The sequence below is a fragment of the Aphelocoma coerulescens genome, chromosome 4 (assembly GCF_041296385.1).
Source record: "Aphelocoma coerulescens isolate FSJ_1873_10779 chromosome 4, UR_Acoe_1.0, whole genome shotgun sequence".
NCBI classification, from domain to species: Eukaryota; Metazoa; Chordata; class Aves; order Passeriformes; family Corvidae; genus Aphelocoma; species Aphelocoma coerulescens.
Genome location: NC_091017.1, coordinates 14,439,146 through 14,457,453, shown reverse-complemented (window position 1 = coordinate 14,457,453; position 18,308 = coordinate 14,439,146).

The following is an 18,308-nucleotide window of genomic DNA, read 5'->3' as shown; positions in this document are numbered from 1 at the left end:
TGGCGGGGGCTGGTCAGCCACAAGCTGCCACAGCCTGCTGCCAAAACCTCCTCTGACAGAGGAGGGCTGGGGATTTCTTCTTGCAGGAAACTAGGATTCCAAGAAAAGCCCCAAAACACCAGAGCATGTTAGACAGCTTACAGGGCTTTCCATTTGCTCAGGAGGGGATCTGTGACCAATTGGAAACAGCGGTGGGAACACACCCCTTAGAAGTTTGGTAACACCATTAGAGAAGGATCATGGCTCTACTGCCAACCTATGAAGTGGAAACTCCACATGGGTTTTCCAAACACCACCTTGGTCATTGTCCAAACCCACCTCCCCCTGCCCCTCTCACCTTCTTCTTTCCAGGGGGCTCCTCAGGACTCTTCATGGCTTTCCTCTTCCAGTCCGGCTTCCTTGCAGGCGAGAACAACTTCTTCTCCCCAGGAGGCAAGGGCACTTTCTCCTTGTGCAAATTGCCAGGCCTGTGCCTGCTGGGGATGAGAGCGTCACGTTCCTGGCCAGCTCCCAGGGGCCGGGGCTCCAGAAAGCCTTTGGCGTTGGCCTGCTGGGAGCCCTTGTCCTTTGGCTTCTCAGAGAGCTTGTGAGGTGCCGGCTTCAGGTCTTTCCTGTCTGTGGGTCTTTTTTGTCTTTCTGTCCTTTTGATGGCTTTTGGCTTCACTGTTTCTAGGACTTTGGGCTGGTCCTTGCAAGGCTTCTCTGTGACCTCCAAAGGACCAGGCTCACTCTCCACCTTCCGGACTCTCTTGGATTCATCAGGCACCAGGGGCTGGCCGGGCCTTTTGATACCCATGGTCTTCCTGGGCAAGGGCCCGTCAGTGTGCACAGGACGCTTCAGGAAGCTCTGTTTGCTTGTAACGTGACCTTCCAGAGAAGCCTTGGCCACTTGGCCACAGCTTCTGGGAGAAGTCTTGGCCACTTGGCCAAAACTCTTCTGAAACTCCTTGGCCACTTGGCCAAAACTCTTCTGAAACTCCCTGGCCACTTGCCCATCACGTTGGGATTCCTAGGATTAAAGGACAAAGTGCAAAGTAGTTCAGCGTGTAGCTTCACAATAAATACATCCACTGACACCTAAACGGTGTGTTGCTGGCACATTAGGGACATGTGCATTTTTGAATAAATACTTTTAAAACATCCTAAGAGCTGCCAAACAGCTGAGCTGAACTTCTGCTCAGCAGAAAGATCTCTTGGAATTTATCAGCAGCCCTGGCAAAAATGGGCTGGCTTACCTTTGCTGGCAATGGAAGATTGAAAGTCTCTTTTCTCAGAGGCGTCTGAAGAGGTGGCAGGAGAAGTGACAGTGAGTTCCTCATTTTCTGGAAAGAGAGGGAGAGAAGCAGCTCTCAGGAGTTTTGCTGATGGACACAAGAGAACGTTTCACCCTGCAGAGAGTCAGAGGGATCCAGCTCCTCATGGATTTGTACAGGCTTCCACCTGGAGATCTGTTATTGAAGAGCACCTACCTCCAATATTCCTTCAATGGACTGCACATAAATGTGCACAATGGGCTGAGACAAGAAAGAGGGAAGCAGTGTGAGCTTGTCTGGGTATTTTACTCATTGACAGGAAACAAGCATGCACTCAGCAAACATCTGATTACCAGCAGCTCTCTAAGTGTCATGCACGTCCATTCAGGACATGAGCAGCAGGTGCAGAGCCTTTGGACAAGGGCCACTCGGGAAAAGCAACCCCCAGCTTGAGGGAGGAGCAGCTCAGGCTGCCTGGGATGAGTTGTCACTCTGGCTCTAGAACTGCATTTGAGAATGCTACACTCACAGACTGAGAGGAAGGCTGATCTTACAACTCCAGCTTTTACCTCTACTTCTCCTCAGCACACCCCAAAACACACTTTCAGTGAGGGAAACATCTGCTGAGTGAACAGGAGCTCAGCAAAGTATTTCTTCCCCACCCAATTCCTTTTTCAAGGAAATTCCCAATTTTCAGGAATTCCCAATTCCTTAATGGACGCAAAACATAGGCAAAACCAGAGATCTATTATTGAAGAGCACCAACCTTCCAAGTGTTTTCAGTTGATGGCACCTCAATGGGCTTCTTTTCCTGAAACAAGAACGAGGGAGGCAGAAGGAGTTTGTTTGCGTTTTTTTACTAATTGACATGCACTCAGCCAGCATTTGCTTACCAACAGCTCTAGAAATGTCCTGCAAGCCCATTAATAATAAAGTGCTGCTAAGGATTAAAAGGCCCATCTGAGGGGGAGTTACTAATGGAGGCCAGGTAGAAAATGAACTGAAATCCCCACAGTCACCCCCTCTTCCTCTGAGAAAAATGCCAGTGTTCCCTTTGCAACCTGGCAGTCAGAGAACAATGTTTCCTTTCTTAAATTACTACTACTCCTGCTACTACTGCTACTATTCATCATTACTGTTGTTATTATTATTATATAAGTATGTTCCTGCAGTCTGCTTCCTTTATGGAATTTTGCTTTGAGGCAGCCAAGCTTTGCTTTCAAAGGCACAGGCTGCCTCTGCATTTAAAAGAGTTGAGCAAAAAGTTTCCTTAGTTAAAAAGAACAGTTAGAAATAATAGTTCCCAATTCTTCTAAGCCAGTCCTAGAGCAAGAGGAATATTTCTCATTCACCCAAATAAATGAGACTCCTAGTCCTTCTGAAGTCCACAGCAGTGTGGACAAGACACTGACATCTCACACATCGGGAAAGATGCAACACAGTTCATGCAAATCCTGGCTGACTTTATCCATCCTGTTCTTGCCCCTGCAGGCCTTGCAACTCCCCAGCTACCATTTCTCACTCTCCCATTGCCTGGCAAAGTGATGGATTTAGCAGCCAAATTTGGACAAATGCATGTTCTGCAGGGGTGCCCAGAGACACACTGTGGAGACAAGTTGCCTTTGGGCTACCCCAGGGAGCTGAGTCGCCCCCCAGCTGATGGCAGAAGCCGGCAGGGACTCCACCCCTCTCTCAGAAACGCAGCCCCTCCTTCCCCCCCCTCACCACCCACTCCAAGGCAGATGCAGCATCCCTGCTCCTTACTTCACACTGACACTCCTTAACTGGGCTTCCCAGCAGCAAGGACAAACACTGCCCACTTCTGCTGGCCTGAGGGCTGGTTGCAGCACTCCGCACTCCCAAGACTTTGAGAGCCAGGATCGTGCTTTATCTTTTTGGCAACTGATGCTGAAGAATAGCTCCTGCAGAAGGCAAGGCCCTGCACTGCTTTACTTCTCTCAGCTTCCTCTCATTTTCCACAAGGTATTGCCCACAGTCCCTTGCAGCTGATCACCAGCCTTTCCCAGGAAAAGCTGCCTGCAGCCTCTAGCTCTTCCTTCTCCTTCCAGAGGCCAAACACAGTTTGAAAACCTTCCCTGTGGCTCTCCTGGCCCAGCTGCCATGGCTCAGCACCATGGGCTCCTACATTCCATAGGGCACAGCAATATCCCAGGATGCTGAAGGATGAGCCTGCCAAAACCCCAACATGCACCTGGGAACCAAATGCCTTTGAGCTCTGGCGAGGCCAAGCCCCGAGAAAGGCAGGGCCCGTGTGCTGCTCCCTTGGCCTTGAGGGGCTGCCAACAACAGAGCCCCCAACAACTGCACTCACCCTGACAGGCAGGAGTTGCGATTGTTCCGCTTTGGCTTCTGCCTTCCAATTGGAGGGACCCTCATCGCTGTCACAGTTCTGCTCAGGGCGAGGTGAGAGGTCTGGTGATTCCGGTGAGGATTTTCCCCAGATGTCCTCATAGGGCTTTGTCTTACTGCAGGTCTGCCGATGCCTGCGGGTGTGTGACTGGGACTTGGACTTTCTTGGAATCCATATGGGATTCAGAGGGGACTTGTGGCTCAGAAGCGCCTTGAAGTCCCAATCACCCAGCACCTTCTTAATGCGCCTCGACAGCTCATCTTCTTTATCAGTCTGCAGCAGAACAACAGAGAGGGGGAATGTCAAAAACACCCCAAGCAAGAGATGCAGCTCAGCAAGAGACACTCCTCAGGATCTTCATGGAATCCCCACGCATCGCCACAAGGGAAGTCAGGCAAGCTCAGTGGAGCACATGGGAAGCTGCTGTGTTTGCAGTTGTCAGGCTCAAGTTTGCTACAGCCCATGCAGAAGACACAGCTCCCTCTCCCACCCCAAGCCTCCTTCCTCCTCTCCTTCCAGCCCTGCACCCCACTCCCATTACTTTGTAGGGTTTGGCAAAGAGGGGAGTCTCCTCCGAGAATGGATCTTTCTCCTCTGGAGCCGCCTGCCTCCTGCGCCTGTCTCGCTCCAGAATGCGGAGCAAGTCTCTGTTGTTGTGCCAGCTTTCAGAAAGAGAAAGAGAAAGAGAAAGGAGAGTTAACACTTGAAGCCCTGTTTCTACTCCCTGCACACACTGGGGCGTTCACACAAGGGCACAGGTCCAGCAGCAAAGCAATGCTGAAATCCACAGGATGGTGACAGTGCCCAAATCAGTTCTGTCCAGCGTGTGCTGTGCCCCAGAGCAACGAGACACACAAGGAACAGCACGCATCCTTCTCAGGGATTGCTACTGCTCATCCCAGCCATCAAGAAGGGTGGGAAGGGAAAAACTGTCCCCCCATTTCCCTGTGAAACAAATGGGGAAGCAGTCACTGGGGGCGGTCAGCAGGTGAGCTGGCAAACCCACTTGCAGTGATCAATGGGAGAAACTGCCATTCTTGTTCTCCTTCTGACTTCCCACCCCACTCTCCCACTGAGCGTCAAAGAGAATCCTCTCTTTTGAAGGTCTTGCCACTTTCAACGCCTGAACTTTGTCCACTTTATAAACAGCCTTACAAATGCACTCTCTACTGTAAACGGATATGCGGAGAGCTGCGTACTGACAATCATGTAGCTGCATTTAAAGCCTTCCCACCAACGAGATTAGATAGGAGATCTCAGACATTCAGAAAACATCAGCTCAAATGCCCCTGTTCCTCTTCAGCCACATGTGCATGTACTCAATTCCACCAGCCCCACATCAAAACACTGATAAGGCTGTGTCCCATCATGGGAAACCAGATCCTTTAAACTGTCCCTGGTCTGTGAAAGGCTACTGCAAAATGAGGGAAACTCTGCCTCTGACATTTGTGGACATTGGGGAAGGAAAAGGCAGCAGGCATGGTAGATGCAGGAATCTAGTTCTACTCTACTGCACAGTCTACTCTATACCTACAATTCCTGGATTCTTCTTCACTCATCCAACTTCCCAAGTGCCCCAGGATGCAAGGGGAGAGCCTTGTGTGCCCCTGCAATGACACCTTCCCAAATACCACACCCATAATCAGCTCCTGAAAGTTTAATCACCCCTAGAGCAGAAGCACAGCTGCCTCATCTCATGCTGAGGGGCTGTTATTGGCAATAAATCAGGTTTTTGCACTGGATGGCATTCCTAATTCAGAGTAGAAGAGTCTGCTGTCTACTGAAATGCCCAGCTTCTTCAGATAAGCCCGTAGCTCTCCCAGCCTCCGCAGCCCTGGAGACACCATTGCTGCCCATCTCTGCCCTGGCCATTGAAGGTGTTTGGCAAGATGCTCTTCAAAACCTTTGCAAACCTGCGCTCTGCTGTTCCTCACAAGCCTGCACACTTCCCTTAAGGCCAGGGAACTTTGGAAGCTTTGGGAACTGGACCTCCAGCCTTAGCACCAACACGCCCAGCACCTGGGAACCTTGGAACAGGGGGACTCCACAGTCCTACCCCCTCCATCTCCAGGGGGAACACAGCTCAGTATTGGAGAGTTAAAAACAGTGCTGTACTTGCTGCAGCTGGTCTACACTTGATGTGTCACCAGGAAAACCCAAACATCCCGACTGTTCAAAGAGGCAGGTGAAACTGAATGTCTGCCCTGAAACATCAGCTCAGGCCTCCTCACCTTCAAACATGTTCCACAAGAAGTAAAAACTTGCACAAAGCGCCCCCACCCCAAAAAACACAGCTCCTGCTTTGCTGCACACTGAAACAGGAAAATACTCCTAGGCCCAAAGCTTCCCAAACTGCAGAAGGGAGTGCCCTGGCCCCAGGAACAAGAGATTGGCTTCAGAAAGTTCAGCCCAGAACCTGCCCAGACCCACGACATCATCCAGGCCTGAGCCTGTTACAGGAGCTCTGAAAATACCAAGGTGCTCTGAAGCCACTCCCACTGACAGGACAATCCTTACTTAACTGCATTAAGGGGGGATTATTTTTTAAACTGTCTCAACATTCATCAGAGCACCTGGGAAGCCAAGATTACATCAAATTAATTCCTACCTATTGTCTCTGTTCAGGTTGTCCGTAGGTTCCATTACGAAGCCTCAGTTCGATCAGCTTCTCTGGAAGAGAACAAACAGAATTCACCATCTGCATGAGTTCAGACCTAAAGCAGGGGTCCAGATCTCCGGGGACTTGCTGCACTCAGAGCCTTGAGTGCCCAACTGGGAGTCACTGCAGTGCTCCTAAACATCAACCATGCAAACATGGGGATTCCACGTAGCTGAGAAGGGGAGAACCAAGAGATCCATTTTCCCCTGCCCCCAGTGCTGGTGCTGCATTTCAGGTCAGCTCCTAGCTCCACACTGGGCCAAGAGCATGACAAACCAGGCCATGCTACACGCTCCAGGATATCTGGTTCCATTTTAAGTGTAAATGTGCCCTTAGAACCCTGCCCTTGGACAACCAAATGGGCCTCACGTGAATGGCAGCATCTGTGGAAAGGGGAGGGAAAGAAAAGGAGAAAAGAAAGCCCTAAAAAGACAGCTCTAGATTAAAAGGTAATGAGATCCCTCAGCAGAAGCAAAAAATCTCCAAGAGGCAGAAACAGGACTGAAAACATTTCCATTTCAATTTGTGACCTTCATTTGCAGCATCTCACAGTCCAGAGGGAGCAGAATGAATTCTCACTGGGGAGGAGGCTACAGGAGCATTGTGGGAAGTCTTGTGAACCACCCCACTGAGGGCAGCTGACATGAGACAGGAGCACAGACACTTGGGGGAAGAGGGGAAGCAGCAGCTGAGCTCCAGGCCACGGCTTTAACACCAGGCAAGGGACCAGCAGGGAACCATTCTGCAAGCCACAGAAACACACGGGCCACTGCGGATGGAATCCTGTCAGACCCCCACCTCCCCCTGCAGCTGGGAAGCCTCAGAATAGGCATTCACACTAAGCTGAGAGGACAGATCTGGAAGCAAACAAACACTGCAGCTTTGTTCCCTCCTCACAATCATGAAAACCGTAACACTGGCTGGGAAATAAACTGCCTTGAAAGAACAAGGTGCCCACTTGGATTTAAAGAGAAACAAAGGTGGGAGAAGTTGGAAGCGCATACTGGGAGGAGTCATTCCAACTTCTCTTGAATGGACCGGGCATTGGCACAACTTGGGCAGAGAGAGATGCACACACCCATGTGAATAGACAGCATGGCAGGGAAACCTGCTCTGTCACCAGCTTGTCCTTAACATGGCCACAAAGCACGTGAGTGGCCAGCAGCAAAATCCAGACTTCACTAGACAGGCAAAAAGTTTTGCAAATGCCCTGGACAGGGCCAGGTTTTCAACCTCGCTGACGCCCCATGGATCTGAGGTTGCGCAGGCGTCCTTAACCTGACACGATTGCCACAGGGCACAAATGCTTTTGCAACCAAGCTGTGCTTCTGAACACGAGCTTTCCTCGCTGGGGAGATGAAGGCAGGTACCCAAGTGACCCTGATGGGAATTCTTACAAGGTTTTGACAGTGCTGTATTTGGCCAGACTCATTGCTGCATCCCTTAGCAGGACATCTTTGATTGCTCTTCTTGCTGCCTTTCTCCGTCCAGCCACAGGCAAAGAGCTGCTCTGAAGGAGCAAGGAAGCTTGGAGGCTGCTTGGAGACCTAAACCTTATGTACCCATCTCAAGAGCTTTTCCTTCAGATCTTGCTATCACTGACCTTCACATGCTCTTTTTATGGGCAAAGCATGCTGTTTTGCACACATTCAGGTATTTGAAGGGTCACCTTGACATACAGGCAGAGAACACACCGGATTCGTAGAAATACAGAACTACAGAACCACAGAATGTTTTAGCTTGGAAGGGGCCTTAAAGATTATCTACTTCCAACCCTCCTTCCATGGGCAGGGACACCTTTCGCTAGACCAGGCTGCTCAAAGGCCTGTCCAACCTGAACTCAAAGTATTAAAATATTCTGGTGGCCATTGGACTTATATACATATAATATACCAGTAGATGTACAAGACCATTGTGATTAAAATGGCCTTGATTCTTAAAAGTGGAAAGTAATAAATCCATAGCTTTGGCTTCACTTTGGGATGTGGGTTCTTCCACACCGGCTTTGCCACCTCTCTCTGGAGTCACTGCCTGTGACAGTTCAACGGGAAGAGCGGCCCCTCGCAGCCGCTCTCAATCCCGACAACAGGGCAATCCCAGGCCCCAGCTGCTGCAGGCACTGCCCAGGAAAAGCCCAGAGTTTCCCCTGCCACACATCTGCTGGCTCTCCGCTCAAGCCTCTCCTCCTCAGTGCTGGCACCTTTTGGCAGCACACGGGGCAGAACCCAGGGGCCTCTGTGCTGCCCTCCTTTCCCAGGGACTGCCTGGCTCTGCTGCGCCTCAAAGACACTGAGGATTAAAGCTGAATCAGCAGCAAGCCCTCCTGCAACCTTGCCCTCTCCACCCGACATTAATTTGTCCCACTGAGGGCTGGGTAATAATACTCTGAAATAATTGCACAAACAAGGCCTTAAAGGCAGTCGCTCTGGTCAGAGGCCTCTTTCCCAGCAAACTGCTGTCAGCTCGCAGAGGCAGCAGTAAGAACCCGCATTTGAAGCTGTTCCTGTTGCTGCACGGTGCAGGAAGGCAGCAGAGCCATCCGTGGCTGGCCCGTTTGCCCCCGCGCAGCCAAGGGGAGAATCACCTGGCACAAGTGGGCCTTGCGGGCGAGGAATGCCTCCTGGAACGGCAGTGCCGCTGCCAACAGGCCCTCTGGCCAAGGAATGCCTCCTGGAACGGCAGTGCCGCTGCCAACAGGCCCTCTGACCAAGGAATGCCTCCGGGAACGGCAGTGCCGCTGCCAACAGGCTCTCTGGCCAAGGAATGCCTCCGGGAACGGCAGTGGCGCTGCCAACAGGCTCTCTGGCCAAGGAATGCCTCCCACAATGGCAGCCGCGCTCGCTCCGTGCTGCTGCAGCCCGCGGGGCGATTCCCGAAGACGCTTCTGCTGTTGCCATGGCCCCGGTGGCAACGGAGCGTCACAGGCACGGCCGGGGCGGTGTCCAGGTGCCCAGGGCGGGGCTCAGAGGGCACGGAACCCTGCTGGAGCCCCGCCCGCACCCCCTGCTGCACACGGGAGCCCAGCCCTGCCCGGCAGCCGCACACGGGCTGTGCCCGAGGCGGGGCCGCACGGCCCTGCGCCACCGAGCCGCAGGGCCCTGCCCGGCAGCTGAGAAGGAGCCACTGAGGGAGCCCTCAGGGCCCAGGGCCAGAGCTGCAGCTGCTTTGTCCAAAGGCTCAGGGGCATCCCATGAGTAAAGCTGGCAAGAAATTCACTGATGGGACTTGCACGTCTTGTGGCCCTTGAGCACTGATGGAAACTCAGGGAGGCTGTGTCCCGGTCCAGACAGGAGAGCCCCTGGACTGGGGCCTCTGCAACAAGAATTTCACATGTAAATTACTTGGTAATGGGATAAAAAACCAAGACACCAGAACAACCCAACTTATGTATATCATTCGCAAGTTCTTGATTCTTTCAAGCAGAGATAAGTCTTGAGAGACTTCATGTGAAAAAGCATTCTGCACACTGAGTGACTCCATCAGATGGGGAATGCAGTCTTAAATCCTCTCGGCCAAATAGACACAAATAATCTAAAAAAGTCAATTTCCCTGAGGCTCTCTCTTGGCACCGTGGTTTCTTCTCCGGCTGCAATCTGGGCCATACCTTTTTTTCCCCCTCTTGAGTATTTTATCCCAGCGGCATTACTGCCATTGCTGATGGGCTCCTTTATGGCCAGCGGTGGGCACGTCTTGGTCTTATTTTTAAGGGAACTATTTCATTTCTGGCCAGGAAAAGGAAAGTGAAAAATGCTAGAAACCAACCACATAAAGTCAAGTTTTAAAATGATGGAAGGCAGTATGTAAATAAGTTGAGAGTGTTCCATCCTAACCTGTTTTTTCATTTCATTGTATTAATTCAGGTTGGTTGATGCTCTGATAAGAAAAATGTCTTCCTTTCTTCTGCTGCTTCTGACATTTGAACATCGCTGTGAGAGGTTTTGGTTGTACTTCAGGGCCCTTGTGGAGCCCTTCCAGCACAGAATATTCTATGATTCTGTGACCTGGAGCAATGCTCCTGTGCTCGGCACTGCTGAGGGTGCATCTGGAATCCCGGGCCCGCTTTTGGGAGCGCACTACGAGGCTGGGGCGCGTCCAGGAGATGGGCATGGAGCTGGTGCAGGCTCCGGAGCACAGGTGTGATGAGGAGCAGCTGAGGGAGCTGGGGGTGCTCAGCCTGGAGCAGAGGAGGCTCGGGAGGCACCCGCGGGAGTTGGCAGGTGCTGGCAGAGGCCGCTGCTGTTCTCCCTCGCAGCCTGAGGGCAGCTGTGGCACCCGGCCTCAGGAGGGCTGAGCGGCTTTCCCAGGAGCTTCCTGCCGCATCCCACAGCACCGGGGAGGGGGCTGCTGCCGTTCTTTCGGGTAGAGAGGGCTTCAAAGGTGCCCGGGAAGAGGCCGGGGGTGCGGAGGGCTCAGGCAGGCAGCCCGGGGGCCGCTGGTGCCACGGAGGGAGAGGGAATTGTGCGTGGCCGAAGGGGAAAGCTGCCAGCGGCGTCCGGCTGTGGGCAAGGCCTGTGGCCCCCGTGGAGCCGGGAGGGCTGCCGGGAAACGGGACGGGGGCAGCTGCCCTGTGCCTGGAACCCTGCCAGCCCTGGGGCTGAGGCACCTGGGTGACACCAAATCCCGCCTGGCACACGGCGTGTCCCTGCAGCCCCGTGTGCCTTGGCAGCGCTCTGGAAGTGTGTGGGATACAGAACAGGCCCGTTTCCTGCCTTTGCCATAAATCCAGTGCATTTCCCGGCCTCCTTGGGATGTTCCCTATGGCACAGTGCCATGACACAGTTACAGGGCTGTGGGGAGAGAAGAAACCTGGAAGTCTTTCATGGAACAATACCCTGTTCCTTCCAGCCAGCTCAGTGGCTGCCCTTCATGAAGTGGGATCATTTGTGTTACCCCACATTATTTTGAAAATGGACTGACATAGTTGGATTCTAGCTAGGAAATCTCAAACTTATCTCGGTTTGACTCATGGAACAAAATAATTTCTATATAAACCAGCATTTTTTTGTTCTAATGTAATTGTGGAAAGCTGGGAAAGAAGAATCCAAATTCTTATGCTTGATCTTGACATCCTGCAAGTACAGCTATGGTATACTTCAAATAACTTCCTTACAGAGGGAAAATATCTTCTATTATTCAAATCCTTGCTATATGATTTCAATTTATGACTAAACATTTGTATTTATATGTTCTGTGTAGCTGAATCAGAAGGCCTGTGTGTATATTCAGCCTGGTGACGGTGGGAGTAACAGTGATAGAGTACTTAGGGAATGATCCAACCAGGAGCTGATGTCACCAATGAATTATAATTGATGTCAGTAGTTTGAATTCTTGTCATCTACCCACATGATCCTAATGCTGGCAGCCTGTGGAATGTGATGCATGGGCAACTAGTGCGAAGTGATTATTTATTTTTTAATGGAACAGGTGGAGATTTCCTTTTCCACCTTAAAAACCCTCTGGAGCAACTATTTCTGCATTCTCTGTTTGCTTGCTACCTTTTTTTTTTTTTTTTTAATTGACCCAGACATACAACTTGAGGAGCCAGCTGTGTCTGTTGTGCTGCACCCAGGTTTGGACTGTCTCCTAGCTATGAATTCCTTATGCTTTTATGTGAATATTGAGCAGAAACATTCTTGAGCCCCATTTGGAATCAGGAGTATTAATGAAAGACATGTACAGTGTGGAGGAAAAATGGAAAGCTTTCACCTTTTAGTTGTATTTCTGCTGCTGTAACACTGGACTAGCATGGTGATAAATGAAGATTCCAGAATCTCTCACTGATACCAAGCAGCCATGTTTTATTCACCATCTTATGACCATTACTGATAACTTGTTTTCATACTGAAATACAGTGGATTGTGGGGGAATACAGGGGAATATGACTGTAGTAAGGAAGCTGCTCAGCTGTGTTTGAGGCACAATGAAACTATTTGTGCCGATGAAACCTTTTGTTTAACAGTTCTTTCAACTTGACTCTAGATACCTTAATGTAGTGGGTGAACCTGAGTTGATGGACAGTCTTTTAGACTAATGACGCTTCTCGCAATTTACATATTTAAACCACGTGGAAAGGCGGGAATTGCCTTTTGTCCCAAATTCTCAAATGCCAGAAGGTGGGGGGGCTTCGAGCCTCTGGGCCCTGCTGGGCCAGGCCGGGCCCCCTGCTACCTTCCCCTTTTCCCAATGCCGCAGCATGGACCCTGGGTCTCTGGGGGAGGAACTATCCCAGAGCCGCAGGCAGCTAAAACCAGCCATGGTCTGCCACACAGCTAAACCCATCCGGCGCGGCTTCTTGGGACTGGCGGGTCCCTCTCCTCTCCACGTGGAGCCAGCAGGAGCCAGTGGAGCCTCCTTTCTGCAGTCAGCACACTTCGTGCTAAACTGAGGAAGACACCATGCAGCCAGCAGCACAGAGGGAGCGAGGCTTTCTTCTGCTGTAAAGCCAGAACAAGAACACTCTTCAACATGGCAGTTTCAGAGCCAGAGAGAAAGAGAAAGTGAGTCATGTGAGACAAAGCTGAAAATGGCAACCGGAGAAAAGAGGCTGGTGCCACGTTTTTCACGTGTAGCTTAAAAAAACTTTCTTGCCTGCCGTGGGAAGAAACTGTAATATCACAATCTGTTTGTCTCTTTAATCCATTTGAAGTACATGGGGGGATGAAGAATTCATGTGTGGCCCATGAAGACTGTGAAGAGTGCCTATGCCAGGCTATATAGAAGCAGTGAGAGGCTTTTAGAGGCTTGTGGGGAAGAACGCCTTTGTGTTCAGGTCAAAATAACTCGTCCTTAAAAAGATTAATAACCCCGTGTGATGGCCCATGTTTGGCAGTGTGAAGGAACTGAGATTTTTCACGGAAGAGATGTTTTACACCAGAGCAGATTGTTTCTTTCTGGGTGGGTCTGCTGTTGATGGCAGTTTGGGAACCACGTGCAGCTGAAGAAAACCCTTTTTCCCTTAAGCGTAAGAGAGAGACTTACCAAGAACTGTAACACTGACTAACATCCCATGTTCTGTTACCCTTTGTGTGAGTTGGATAAAAGGAGGAAAGTGCTGGAGAGTGGGAGGGGGTTTGCTTTAATTTCTTGTTATTTCTCTTTACTTTTAATTCTATTAGTAATAAAACTCTTACTGCAGCTGTTTAAGGTTTGTGCCTGCTTTGCTTTTTCCTAGTTCTTATCTCACAGAAGGAAAATAAGTAAGTAATAGATATTTTGAACCAAACCACTGCACTTAATTAGTGTTTCTGCCCGGTTTCTGAACTAAACCCGCTACACTTATACAAATGGCATTGATCCAAAACCTGTCAAAGTCAGCTGAAAGGTGACTGCAGCACTTGGAGGGTTTGGGGTTTTTTTTCAGAGAAGTGTAACTTCCATCAAAATAAAGACAAAAACGGCCTAGATCCCAGCAGACTGGCATTTCCTGACCTGTTTTCTGTCTCTTGCTAAATAGTCTTTGAAGTTTTTTTGGTTTTGGGGGGATGAGGCCCCATTTTTTACTTTACCAAGCCTTAATTATTTAGCTAAAGTTACAAATTAATTTAGATTTTATACTCTCTCTCATCTTCCTTTTGAACTTTTTCAGCATTTGCAACTGTTTCCCTTTCATATAGGTTTCTACTTTCTTTTTCAGACCTGGTGGGTTTTGGTGTTTTCTTCCTTTTGTGTTTCTCCAACTTTTCACTCCTTTAATCTCCTTCACTGTTTATTCCCCTGAACTGCTTTCTATCTTTCTGACCTCTTTCAGTAAATTTTAGCTATCCAGCAAATCAAAGCCAACAGCAAATATTCTTGCATTCACAGGACAGCTGTTGTAAATAAATATAATTTCACTTGAAGGAATTGATAGGAACAGTGCCAACCACCCAAAATAAACCAAAGTTTGAGATGCTGGTGGGATGGACTGTTCATCAGAGAGAAAAGAAATGACCTGTCATTTGGATTATTAATGTACTGTTCTTTACTAGTTTAGTACTGGTAAATATATATTCATACTGTCTCTAAGGGTTACAGAAAGAAAATCCATTTTTCGTAGTAGCAGGATCCATGTGCCAAGCACATGGCCAGCTTTTACCTGCTCACAGCAATCTAATCCTTTTCCTCAAGGTCTTGTAACACTTGGCATGACATCAACTCCTCCTTAGGAGTAATAAAACCAAGAAAGCAGTAAACTAGGGCAGTATTTTTAGGAAAACACTAAAAAGAGGCGTCTGTCTCTTATGAAATTCAAGGCTTTTATGAAATATATTTTGACAAGAGGAAAACATGGAGAGAGACTATTTAGAAGAGCATGGCAAAACAAGGGAGAATGACTTCAAACTGAAAAAGGTTTAGATTAGGTATTAGGAATAAATTCTTGTGAGGATGATGAGGCACTGGAAGAGGTTGCTCAGAGAAGTTGTGGATGCCCCACTCCTGGAAGTGTCCAAGGCCAGGCTGGATGGGGCTCTGAGCAACTTGGTCTAGTGGAAGATGCCCCTGCCCATGGCAGAGGGTTGGAACGAGATGATCTTTAAGGTCCCTCCCAACCCAAACCATTCTGTGATTCTATGGTCATAACTGCAGAACTGGCAACCTTCTAATTTCATATTGGCCGGTTTTAAAGATACCATTTGTTGTAATTTTCAGTGTTGTTTCTCTGAAAAATTCAAGTGTAAAGTACATAATGTGAATGCTTCTTTTTCCTAGAAATTGCCCCTTCATATTCCTCCTACAAAGTACCGAATAGGAAGCTGAGTGATTTTTCAGCTTTATGGAATCAAGTTTTCCCATTTGTTATTTTTGGACTAAAAGTACTAAAGTCTCAACATAAAGAATGGATTCCTTAGAATGCACTTAGTATCTCTTAAAAACTCTGGAAAATGTTACTGTAAAAAGGGTAATATACCTGCTGTTCCAGCCTTTTCCCAGTTCTGAAATATGGAATTGGTGAAGAATTAGTGAGACATTAAACAGGTGTTGAAACTTACATTAGTATTGTGCATAGTAAAAGTTGCTCAGCAATCTTTGGTTTTATTAAATGGTCTCTTTCAGTAAGCAGAGGCTTCTGGAGTACTTTTTTTTTGCAAATTTTGGGAAAATCATCAGCTAAATGGAGAACAGAGTCAATTCTTGATGTGAGCCACTTTTATCTTGCTTATTTCTTGTCTAGACTTTGTCCATTACCTGTAAGCAGTGAAAATTTTCTGAAATTAGATGTTATAATCTGTTGGGGTCCCTCACCCTGCCATGGGGCCCTGGGGGAGGGGCCCTGGGGGGGAGAGACACGGGGTTTCCCTGCCCCTGTCAGCCTCGTTCCCCATTGGTTGGTTTGTGTTCCCCGGGATGAGCAAAAGGTCCCGGGGTCCCGTGACCACAGGGTTCCTGAGCTGAGCCCCGGCCATGCGGCTGGAGAAATAAACATCTCTGAAACATCTATCAAGAATCTGTATATATATATTTCTTTTCCACGGGACTCCTGGTTTGATATATGCGTGTTACAGTAACCCCCGCTGTAACAACTGGTGGAAGAATGCGGGCAAGACACCGATCCCTGAGGAAATTCGTGAGTAAAAAACAACTCTAGGCCTCTCTCTTCTCATCTTGGTTTGGATATTCTCTCTGGACTATGGAAGAATCGTGGGAAATGGGGCTCTCTGAGCCACAGAAAAAAATGTATCTAGAAGTAAAAGAAATCCTTGAACAACAAAACAAAAAAGTAATGCAACCGGGAGATGTAGAACACTTCTTTATGTGGCTTTTCAAAAGGTTCCCCTATATTTCCCGAGACTTACTTTTTGATATCGAACCTCCTGAATCTTGTGAGGGGTGTTTCTGGGACGAGATCTGGGATAAGGTATGGGATCAAAGCGAAGCTTTCCGTGCATATCTTGTAATCAGGGACGCTCTTGAAGAGCATTTGTATGGTCCCATTACCCCTAAAGCAGAAGATCATACTTCTCCCGTGGCCGAGACCGCGCAGCAGCCATCCCGGGAGCGCATGACTGCAGCCGTGCCAGCGGAAGTGCCTGCGCTGGATGTGCCCGGCCCCCTCGGGAGCGCGCGCCTTATCGCGGACCCCATCCCTGTCTCAGGGTCCCCAGCCACCCGGCCGCGAGTGAGGGAGCGACGCCGCAGGCGCCATGGGTGCCGTGGGCCACGAGCAGCCAGGAACCGGGCATCGGCGTGGCAGGCCGCTCTGAGCGACTGGCTCGGAGAGCCCTGTGGAGGGAGAAGCGGCGGTTTCCACAGCGACACGAGAAGCCGCGCCGTGCAGCGCCGAGCCGAAACGGGGCCACTCTCAAAGCGGCGTGGAGTCTGCGGAGCGGAACCACTCACAGGCCACGGAGCCAGCGGCGATGGCAGCGCGGGGCCGCGCAGAGCCCAGACACGCGCCGGAGCGGGGCCGTGCAGAGAGCGCAGAGCAGCCGCAACGCGGGGGCCCGGCCGAGACGTCAGAGTCAGCGAGGCAGCAGCCACGCGAGACCGGCACTCACGACGAACACGCAAGCAAGTGATAGGAGACGTTGTAGCCACGAAAATCACAGGAACTGTGAAATGGTACAATGTCAAAAACAACTATGGATTTATAACACGAGATGATACAGGGGAAGACTTATTCATCCATAGAACTGCCATTAAAAGGAATAACCCTAAAAATTACCTGCAAAGTGTAGGAGATGGAGAAGCTGTACAATTTGATATAGTGCAAGGAAAGAAGGGTTTACAAGCAGCGAATGTTACTGGGCCTGGGGGTATTCCTGTCAAAGGCAGCCGTTATGCACAAAATTATAAACAATATCCATCCCAACAATTTCCCTACCCGCAGCCTAATTTCCCCTTTTACCCTATACCCAATATGAACCCTTTCCTAAGTTTACCCTATCCCCAGTTTATTCCTAATCCGTTTTTCACCCCATGGCTTCCTTATACAGTTCCATTTCCTTACAATTCCTCTTCAATGCCGATAGGGGGATGAAAAGAGGGAAGAAAGAAATCAAGCCCTCTCCTCCCTCAGTTTCCCCACAAAGCATGCTCAGAAAGTTCTGTCTCCCTTCTATCAGCCCTAAGATGTTCCACAGAATCTGTTTGGACATTTTAAAGACTCAGGAGGGTGGCTTGTTTTGTTTTGAAACTGTCCCTGTTATGTTTATCCAGTTGTTTTCATTCTCATTTTATTAAAATAAAACGGGGGAGATGTTGGGGTCCCTCACCCTGCCATGGGGCCCTGGGGGAGGGGCCCTGGGGGGGAGAGACACGGGGTTTCCCTGCCCCTGTCAGCCTCGTTCCCCATTGGTTGGTTTGTGTTCCCCGGGATGAGCAAAAGGTCCCGGGGTCCCGTGACCACAGGGTTCCTGAGCTGAGCCCCGGCCATGCGGCTGGAGAAATAAACATCTCTGAAACATCTATCAAGAATCTGTATATATATATTTCTTTTCCACGGGACTCCTGGTTTGATATATGCGTGTTACAGTAACCCCCGCTGTAACAATAATCTTTTACAATAAAGCATACTTCTTGGAAAATAAGGCCTGATTTTGCTAGAAAAGAAAGATAATTAATGAGCTGGTAGCTTATGCCTTCAAGACCAGTTGTTAATTGGTTACCTTTGTTGTGTGAAAACAGATCACATAAGAATTGTACAGAATACGTCTAAAGATGTAATGCTTCTCTAAAGAGTTAATTTTCTAAAACAAGGAAACTGCTGTTTAAAATGCTTTAACTGCTGTTAAAGTTTGTTGTCTTTGTATATAGCGGTACTTTCGTCTTTTCTTTTTGGTAAGTTTTCCTTTGGGGAATACAAAATAGCTACTGTTCTAATAAATTATTTTCTTGAAAGCAAACTTCATTGCTTAGGTTATTCCTATCAGAAGTGCAGGAATCAAATACTTGTACACTGAGGCTCCTTGACTTGGTCATGCAGCTATTCTCAGTTGCAGACGGGATGCAGAATAACTCATCTAAAACAGAGAATCATTCTTGGTCTTGTTCTGAGTTCTGGCCCAGGGCATATGCTCACACCCACTGAACTCACTCACTGATGGGA